The 9,881-nt window shown below is 46.9% G+C and overlaps 1 non-coding gene across 1 annotated transcript; it reads right to left on the reverse strand.

The window, feature by feature from the left end:
- Positions 1-1,516: 1,516 nt before the first annotated feature.
- On the reverse strand, positions 1,517-1,588 carry trnaa-ugc. The gene has a single exon. It is a non-coding gene; the product is annotated as a tRNA-Ala (tRNA).
- Between the last annotated feature and the right edge of the window lie 8,293 nt (positions 1,589-9,881).

Genomic DNA, 9,881 nt, shown 5'->3' on the forward strand with positions numbered 1-9,881 from the left:
TGTGGTGGTAAATAGACAGCTACGTAAAATATATATGAAAACTCTCTTGGTAAATAGTATGGTCTACAGCTTATCATGAGATACTCTACCTCAGGCGAACAAAACCTTGAGACTTCCTTAATATTAGATTTTGTGCACCAGCTGTTATTTACAAATAGACACAGACCGCCACCCCTTGTCTTACCAGAAGCAGCTGTTCTATCTTGCCAATGCACCAAAACCCAGCCAGCCGTATGTTATCCATGTCGTCGTTCAGCCACAACTCTGTGAAACATAAGATATTAAAGTTTTTAATGTCCCGTTGGTAAGATAGTCTTGATCAGAGCTCATCCATTTTATTATCCAATGATTGCACATTGGCTAATAGGACTGATGGTAGAGGCGGATTACACACTCGCTGTCAAATCCTTACAAGGCACCCCGATCTCTTTTTCATGCAAATGACGGAGATTTGGCCCTTGTCGGGTGTCTGGAGTAAATCCTTCACGTCCGATTCGTTATAGAAAAAATATTCATCCAGTATGAGGTGAGTAATCGCTGTCCTGATATCCAGAAGCTCTTTTCGGTCATAAGAGACGGGTATGTACATTATGAAAAAAATAAGTTACAATAACAAGAAAAAACACACACAGTAAACGACAGCCATCTCCTCCGGCGCCATCTCTTTTCATCTGTGCGTGCGCATTCGTGCAAGTAGAAAAACATGTTGACTCACCCTACTTGAAGAGAATGCCATCCTCTCTGTTGACGAAACGGTCTATCACTCTGTCATTGAGTATACGCTTACATTTTTTGTTGCCCTACTCTACCTGGCTAAAATGCTTGCTCAGTAGCCTAACTTACATTCATGGGCAACGTTAGCCAGTTAATATTTGCCTTCTACATCTAGCTACATATTGAACTTCCATCCACTCAGGCCAGGGGCACACAATGTATGAATTTATGGTTGGATCAGAATCACCCATTGGCTAGCAGGGAAAATTAAGTAAAATCACAAGTTCAAATCCCTATCTCCATCCATGTCTAATTTAGGAAAGGGCCAATTTTAGCTAGCTAGCTAGCTAGCCACCGGAGGACAACAACACAACGAGATGCAACAATTAAAGTTTTCTGTCAATGAGGTATGCTCTCAATGGAATTTGATAGGAGATAGCAGACTGCATCAGATAGATGGCCGACACATAGAGAGACAGAGGGGACCTGATTCGCTCGCGCGGATGCTTTTTATATATATTCAGCCTCTTGCGAATTTAAGGAACATTATGAAATACAGAGAGACGAAAGATAAATGAGAGACGAAAGATAAATGATCCAAAAATCTCATTGTTTTCATCAATCTCAGTGGTCTGTAGTCATGCAGAGAGGGAGCCCTGAGTGGTCACAATCGGACACAAGTCTGAGTTTAAATAAGCAGTGCGTGCTGCTTACGTATTTTGTATGACAATAACACTGAGCTAAACTAAACTACGGGTGGAATCCATAGAGATTTGGACAAACAATAGGTTATTCAAAATTTTGGAGATGCCGGGGATTGAACCCGGGGCCTCATACATGCAAAGCATGCGCTCTACCACTGAGCTACATCCCCTTCCGTAAAGATTGAGAAACAATAAGGTTTTGTAAACAAGGCATTGGAAATGTAATTGAATGTATTATTAAAATAACGTTTTTGCAGTTGCCATTTCCACAAAAAAGTATACTCCGTTATCGCAGAGAATATAGTTAAATTGCCTACGGAGAATACCGGGAAGATTGTTCTTCACCTTTACCACAAGATGGCAGTATCTCCATACTACATACTGTATAAACCGTGACATCGACCTCAACGTTTGATTTCACCAGAGATTTGATATCACCAAAGAAAGGCTATATTTGGATATGATCTTTAGCCATCAAAGATGGTGGTAAATGAACATTAATCAACACATTGAGTCTCCTTAATGTACATGTTGTTATCATGAATTTTACTTGTGCTTTCAACTTGAATGTCTTATTGTGTATGCATTGTAATATCCACGTATTTCAGTATCTTGGGCTCCAATACATCAGGGCAGGTTGCCTGTTTTTTAAAGTTATTTATTTATTTATTTTCTTCAGGTTGCCTGTTTTGCATGTTATTTTGGCATTAATACATATCACATAACATTTTGCAAACAATGTTAAAAAATAATAAAAATAATATTAAGTCAATAAAGACGCATACAAACATGGACTCTTTTTTGCTTTCAGTAAGGCAGCTCCAAAATGCAGATGTTTCCGCCTAGCTCAGTGCTTTCAGTGCAGCCAGCGGAAAATACAGAGCGTAGGGGTTGGAAATGTTCTCTAATTGTGCTATGATTGACTCAGTGTTCTGTCACTCATGGGGTCACTAGTCACTGCAAAATAGAGCGAAAAAATTCAAGCCCCTTGGGTGCTGCCATAGACTTACATTAGAAGTGCCCATCCAATAAGGCTCAAGGTCATTGGCCACAGATAAAATTACATCATGACATTGGCCACAGATAAACTGGCGGCAGGTAGCCTAGTGTTTAGAGTGTTGGACTAGTAACCAAAAGATGGCAAGATAAAATTCCTGAGCTGACAAGGTAAAAATCAGTTGTTCTTCCCCTGAACAAGGCAGATAACCCACTGTTCCTAGGCCGTCATTGAAAATAAGAATTTGTTATTAACTGACTTGCCTAGTTAAATAAAATAAACATCAAATCATGTAATATCTACAGTAGCTTTGATTGGACTGACATCATACTTTCAAAATCTTAGCTTTTCCAAGCTTTAAAGGATAAACATTCAACATCGACCATGCTGTCGATCCAGCATAACTTTGCCACACTCAAAACATCTGGAAACTCAGATCTGGAAATTCTCAGACATCATTGAGTTCAAGACAACTGGAAAGTTTGAAAAAAACGAGCTCTGACTGGGAAAATAAGTTTTGAACTGTCATCCAACTCGCAACTGCAAGTCAGGAACTCAGGCCTCTTTCTAGAGCTTCGACCTGAAGATCACTGACGTCATCATGATTCTACCTTGTTTTTTTCAGAGTTCCCAGCTGTCTTGAAAGCACCATAAATCCATAGAATCCCAGACTTTGATGACTAAGTTTAATAACAAATGTTGCCCACAAAGGACCGCCACGCCACCTTCCTGTTCAAGTGAGCACAGCACAAGGTGAGTCCAAAAAGGTATTGTATGCTGCTGCATAAATTATGTAATATGCCAGGGGTGTAACGGTCGTCGAAGTCGTTCTCCTCCTCAGACGAGGAGGAGCATGGATCGGACCAACACGCAGCGAGGTATGTAGACATAATGATTTATTAATACAAGACGAAACACTATGAACCCTTGAACAAACTACAAAACAATAAACGAAGTCAACAGACCTGAACAAACGAACTTACATACTAACACGAAGAACGCACGAACAGACTACATACACGAACGAAAACGAAACAGTCCCGTGTGGTGCGACATACACAGACACGGAAGACAATCACCCACAAACAAACAGTGAGAACAGCCTACCTTAATATGGTTCTCAATCAGAGGAAACGTCAAACACCTGCCTCTAATTGAGAACCATATCAGGCAACACATAAACCCAACATAGAAACACAACACATAGAATGCCCACCCCAACTCACGCCCTGACCAACTAAACACATACAAAAACAACAGAAAACAGGTCAGGAACGTGACAGAACCCCCCCCTCAAGGTGCGAACTCTGGGTGCACCCCTAAAACTCAAGGGGAGGGTCTGGGTGGGCATCTGTCCGCGGTGGCGGCTCCGGCGCAGGACGAGGACACCACTCCACCATTGTCTTTGTCCCCCTCCTTAGCGTCCCTTGAGTGGCGACCCTCGCCCCCGACCATGGTCCATGAACCTTCACCATGGCCCCTCCTAAAAATAGACAACTCAGGACAGAGAAGTAGCTCAGGACAGAGAGGTAGCTCAGGACAGAGAGGTAGCTCAGGACAGAGAGGTAGCTCAGGACAGAGAGGTAGCTCAGGACAGAGGGGCAGCTCAGGACAGAGGGGCAGCTCAGGACAGAGAGGTAGCTCAGGACAGAGAGGTAGCTCCGGACTGAATGGCAGCTCCGGACTGAGCGGCAGCTCCGGACTGAGCGGCAGCTCCGGACTGAGCGGCAGCTCCGGACTGAGCGGCAGCTCCGGACTGAGCGGCAGCTCCGGACTGAGCGGCAGCTCATGACTGTAGGGCAACTCATGACTGTAGGGCAGCTCATGACTGGAAGGCAGCTCATGACTGGAAGGCAGCTCATGACTGGAAGGCAGCTCATGACTGGAAGGCAGCTCATGACTGGAAGGCAGCTCATGACTGGAAGGCAGCTCATGACTGAAGGGCAGCTCATGACTGAAGGGCAGCTCATGACTGGAAGGCAGCTCATGACTGGAAGGCAGCTCATGACTGAAGGGCAGCTCATGACTGAAGGGCAGCTCATGACTGAAGGGCAGCTCATGACTGGAAGGCAGCTCATGACTGGCGGGCAGCTCTTGACTGGCTGGCGGCTCTGGCAGCTCCTGACTGGCTGGCGGCTCTGGCAGCTCCTGGCTGGCTGGCTCTGGCGGATCCTGGCTGGCTGGCTCTGGCGGATCCTGGCTGGATGGCTCTGGCGGATCCTGGCTGGCTGGCTCTGGCGGATCCTGGCTGGCTGGCTCTGGCGGATCCTGGCTGGCTGGCTCTGGCGGATCCTGGCTGGCAGGCTCTGGCGGATCCTGGCTGGCAGGCTCTGGCGGATCCTGGCAGGCGGCTCTGGCTGTTCATGGCTGGCCGACGGCTCTGGCTGCTCATGGCTGGCCGACGGCTCTGGCTGCTCATGGCTGGCTGACGGCTCTGGCTGCTCATGGCTGGCTGACGGCTCTCGCTGCTCTTGTCTGGCGGAAGGCTCTGGCTGCTCATGTCTGGCGGAAGGCTTTGGCTGCTCCTGTCTGGCGGAAGGCTCTGGCGGCTCCTGTCTGGCGGACGGCTCTAGCGGCTCCTGTCTGGCGGACGGCTCTAGCGGCTCCTGTCTGGCGGACGGCTCTAGCGGCTCCTGTCTGGCGGACGGCTCTAGCGGCTCCTGTCTGGCGAACGGCTCTGAAGGCTCAGGACAGACGGGCAGCTTTGAAGGCTCAGTACAGACGGGCGGCTTTGCAGGCTCAGTACAGACGGGCGGCTTTGAAGGCTCAGGACAGACGGTCAGTTCAGACGGTGTTGGGCAGACGGGCAGTTCAGACGGCGTTGGGCAGACGGATGGCTCAGATGGCGCTGGGCAGACGGATGGCTCAGCTGGTGCTGGGCAGGCAGGCAGCTCAGACGGCGCTGGGCAGACGAGCAGTGCAGGCGGCGTTGGGCAGGCAGGCAGTACAGACGGTGCTGGGCAGACGAGGAGTGCAGGCAGCTCAGACGGCGCTGGGCAGACGAGCAGTGCAGGCGGCGTTGAGCAGACGAGCAGTGCAGGCGGCGTTGGGCAGGCAGGCAGTACAGACGGTGCTGGGCAGACGAGCAGTGCAGGCAGCTCAGACGGCGCTGGGCAGACGAGCAGTGCAGGCGGCGTTGAGCAGACGAGCAGTGCAGGCGGCGTTGAGCAGACGGCCGACTCTGACCTGCTGAGGCGCACAGTAGGCCTGGTGCGTGGTGCCGGAACTGGTGGTACCGGACTGGAGACACGCACCTCAAAGCTAGTGCGGGGAGCAGGAACAGGGCATACTGGTTTCTCAAAGCGCACTATTTGCCTGGTGCGTGATGCCGGAACTGGTGGTACCGGACTGAGGGCACGCACCTCAGGGCGAGTGCGGGGAGAAGGAACAGTGCGTACAGGGCTCTGGAGACGCACAGGAGGCTTGGTGCGTGGTGCCGGAACTGGTGGTACCGGGCTGGGGACACGCATCTCAGGGCTAGTGTGGGGAGCAGCAACAGGACTCTGGAGACGCACAGGAGGCTTGGTGCGTGGTGTAGGCACTGGTGGTAATGGGCAGGAGACACGCACCATAGGGCTAGTGCGTGGAGGAGGAACAGGGCTCTGGAGACGCACAGGAGGTCTTGAGAGCAGGGCTGGCACCATCCGCCCTGGCTGGATCTTCACCCTAGCCCGGCAAATGTGGGGAGCTGAGATGTTGCGCACCGGGCTAAGCACACGTACCGGGGACACCGTGCGCTCCACCGCATAACACGGTGCCTGCCCGGGACGACGCCCTCTCTCTCCACTGGAAGCACGGCTGGGAGAGCTGTAGCGGCAAGCTGGCAGAGGACGTGCAGGGCTAGGAAGGCGCACAGGAAGCTTGGTGCGTGGTGTAGGCACTGTCTTAACCAGACGGCTAGCACGCACCTCAGGACGAGTATGGAGAGCTGTTCCCGGTGACATCAACTCACCGACACGTTCAGTCGGACGGATGTCGTGCCTCATGCACCAAACCAGTAAATCCCTCATTACTCTCTCCTCCAATTTCCCCATTAAATCCTTCACAGTCTCTGCGTCACTCACCTCCAATTTCGCCCTCACCGGCTCCTTTCGGTAAGCAGGAGGAGTTGGCTCAGGTCTGACTCCTGACTCTGCCACACTCCCTGTGTCCCCCCCCCCCAAGAAATTTTTGGGGCTGCCTCTCGGGCCTCCAGCCGCTCTGCCGTGCGAGCGCCTCATAATAGCGCCTCTCCGCCTTCGCTGCCTCCAGCTCTTCTTTGGGGCGGCGATATTCCCCTGGCTCTGCCCAGGGTCCTTTGCCGTCTAGGTCGTCCTCCCATGTCCATTTCTCCAAATAGTGCAGCCTCTCCTGCTGCTGCTGCTGCTGCTGCTGTCGCTGTTGCCCGTTACCCCGCTGCTTGATCCTTTGTTGGTGGGTGATTCTGTAACGGTCGTCGAAGTCGTTCTCCTCCTCAGACGAGGAGGAGCATGGATCGGACCAACACGCAGCGAGGTATGTAGACATAATGATTTATTAACACAAGACAAAACACTATAAACCCTTGAACAAACTACAAAACAATAAACGAAGTCAACAGACCTGAACAAACGAACTTACATACTAACACGAAGAACGCACGAACAGGAACAGACTACATACACAAACGAAAACGAAACAGTCCCGTGTGGTGCGACATACACAGACACGGAAGACAATCACCCACAAACAAACAGTGAGAACAGCCTACCTTAATATGGTTCTCAATCAGAGGAAACGTCAAACACCTGCCTCTAATTGAGAACCATATCAGGCAACACATAAACCCAACATAGAAACACAACACATAGAATGCCCACCCCAACTCACGCCCTGACCAACTAAACACATACAAAAACAACAGAAAACAGGTCAGGAACGTGACAGGGGAGATATATATACCGTAGCTAAGAAAGTAATACTAAGTGTATGTTGTGTAGTAAGTTGTTAGTAGCCCATATGCCTCACCCTAATAATTTGGTCCCTTTTCCCCTCATAATTTCGCCAACTGTTCTGACTTGGTGGTGCACATGTAGCCTATAGCCTGTTTTAGAGAAATGTAATCATTGAATATTGTAAGAGCTTTCATTGTCTGCTTATATGGCCCCTTTATTTATCCTACGGTTCTGACTTGGAGTACAGGAAGAATACTGTAAGAATGGCCAATGTTCTGAATTCTGTCGCTGTACATTTCAAAAGTGCTGAACAAATAGTTATATTGACTATGTCCAGCCTAGCTTGCTCATTAATGTCTTAGTCGAAATTACGGATTGCCTTTTATCTGCTCGTCGTCCCCTTACAGTATGCCATAGTTTGTACATCTCAATTGCTAGTAGAAACCACATTTGTTTAACTTTTTATGGCTGCAGGGGCAGTATTGAGTAGCTTGGATGAAAGGTGCCCATTTCAAACGGCCTGCTCCTCAGTCATAGTTCCTAATATTTGCATATTATTAGTAGTATTGGATAGAAAACACTCCAAAGTTTATAAAACTGTTTGAATTATGTCTGTGACATTAACAGAACTCATATTGGCAGGCAAAATCCTGAGTTGAAATCAAAACAGGAAGTCAGAAATCTGAGCTTGTCTGTATTCACCAGAGTCCTTTAAGAAATCCAATTGAGTTATGACTGATGTTGCACTGCCTAGTGGTTCCACTAGATGTCAGCAATCAATAGAAATTCCAATGAGACTTCTATGATGTTGTGGGAGAGAATGAGAGCAGAATCAGTCAGGTGTCCATCAAGCAGCCATGCGCTGATCATGTATTTTCCTCATGCAAGGCACTGACTTTCCATTGCTCACGCAGACAAGAAGGAATACTCCGGTTGGAACTTTATTGAAGCTATATGTTAAAAACATCCTAATGATTGATTCAGTACTTAGTTTGAAATGTTTCTTCGACCGGTAATATCACATTTTGAAGTTTTTGTCCGATATAAGCTGTAAACCAGACGAGCTAACAAAAGAAGGTATTTGGACATAAATAACGGATTTTTTCGAACAAAACAAACATTTATTGTGGACCTGGGATTCCTGGTGTGCTTTCTGATCCTAATCAACAAAGGTAATGGAATATTTATCATGTATTTTATTGTTTATAGTGACGCTATCTTTGCAACTGTGGTATGCTACTTTGAGCGCCGTCTCAGATTATAGCATGCAATTATTTTTCCGTAAAGTTTTTTTGAAATCTGACATAGCGTTGCATTAAGGAGAGGTATATCTATAATTCAATGTGTATAACTTGTATTATCATCTATATTTATGATGAGTATTCATGTTGAAACGATGGGCTTTGCAAAGTCACTTGATGTTTTTGCATTTAGTGAATCTTGTAGCCTCAATGTAAACTCAGATTTTTTTATATAAATATGAATTTAATCAAACAAAACATGCATGTATTGTGTAACATGAAGTCCTATGAGTGTCATCTGATAAATAATCGAAGGGTAGTGATTCATTTTATCTCTATTCTGGTTATTGTGAAGCTATATTTAGCTGGGGAAAATGGCTGTGATTATTTTTGGTTTTGTGGTGACCTAACATAATCGTTTGTAATCCTTTCGCTGAAAAGCCTATTTGAAATCGGACACTTTGGTGGGATTAACAACAAGATTACCTTTTAAAATGATATAAGACACACTGTTTTTTTAATTTGGCGGTCTGCACTTGGACTGGCTGTTGTCATATTGGTCCTGATATCGAGACTGCAGCCATAAGAGGTTGTTTAAGCAAGTCAGCCATATCAGCTATGTTTTTTTACAAGGCAGTAAATGAGGCTGAATGAACTGTTTCGCTGCCAGACAAGGCTCCGCTGATAGCCCGGTGTAGCAGTGGTAAGGTGTTGGGGCTCTGCTGTTCGAACAGCTTTATGTAGGCCCGAACAGTTTGTGGGCACCGTTTGTCACCGTTATAGTGCAATTCATGTATTGTGTTGTGTTGTGTAGTGGCTTTGCTAACATGCATCTAAAAAAATAAATGTACACCAAGATTTACATACTAAAATCACCACTGCATACATCAGTCAAATCGTCAAACAGTTGAAAAATATATTGCTTCGCCTCAACCTCGCTGATGATATCAAAGAAGGTGGGAAAGTTTGTTAATGATAGCTATCACTTTTAAGGAATGTAGAAGCTTCATGTTGTTACCTAGGAGACAATTGTTACATCACATCAGTCAGGCATCAAATGATTTACTGAGTTCTAGAACGTGCACTGGTCTCATTGATGGTCAGAAGGAGCAGATGTATTCAAATCAAATATGAACATGGTTTTGCTGCTCTAAACAGGTGAAATACTCCAAATAGAAAATATTATACATGAGATATCATGTTATGTGGAATTCTCATGGTTACTTTTTTCACTTCTTGGTTTATACTTTTTGCTAAACACCAGACCAGGCCGCGTTTAGGTCAAACCAAACTGTCAGCAGAGCGTTAAAAA

The sequence above is a fragment of the Salvelinus namaycush genome, chromosome 31 (genome assembly GCF_016432855.1).
Source record: "Salvelinus namaycush isolate Seneca chromosome 31, SaNama_1.0, whole genome shotgun sequence".
Taxonomy (NCBI): Eukaryota; Metazoa; Chordata; class Actinopteri; order Salmoniformes; family Salmonidae; genus Salvelinus; species Salvelinus namaycush.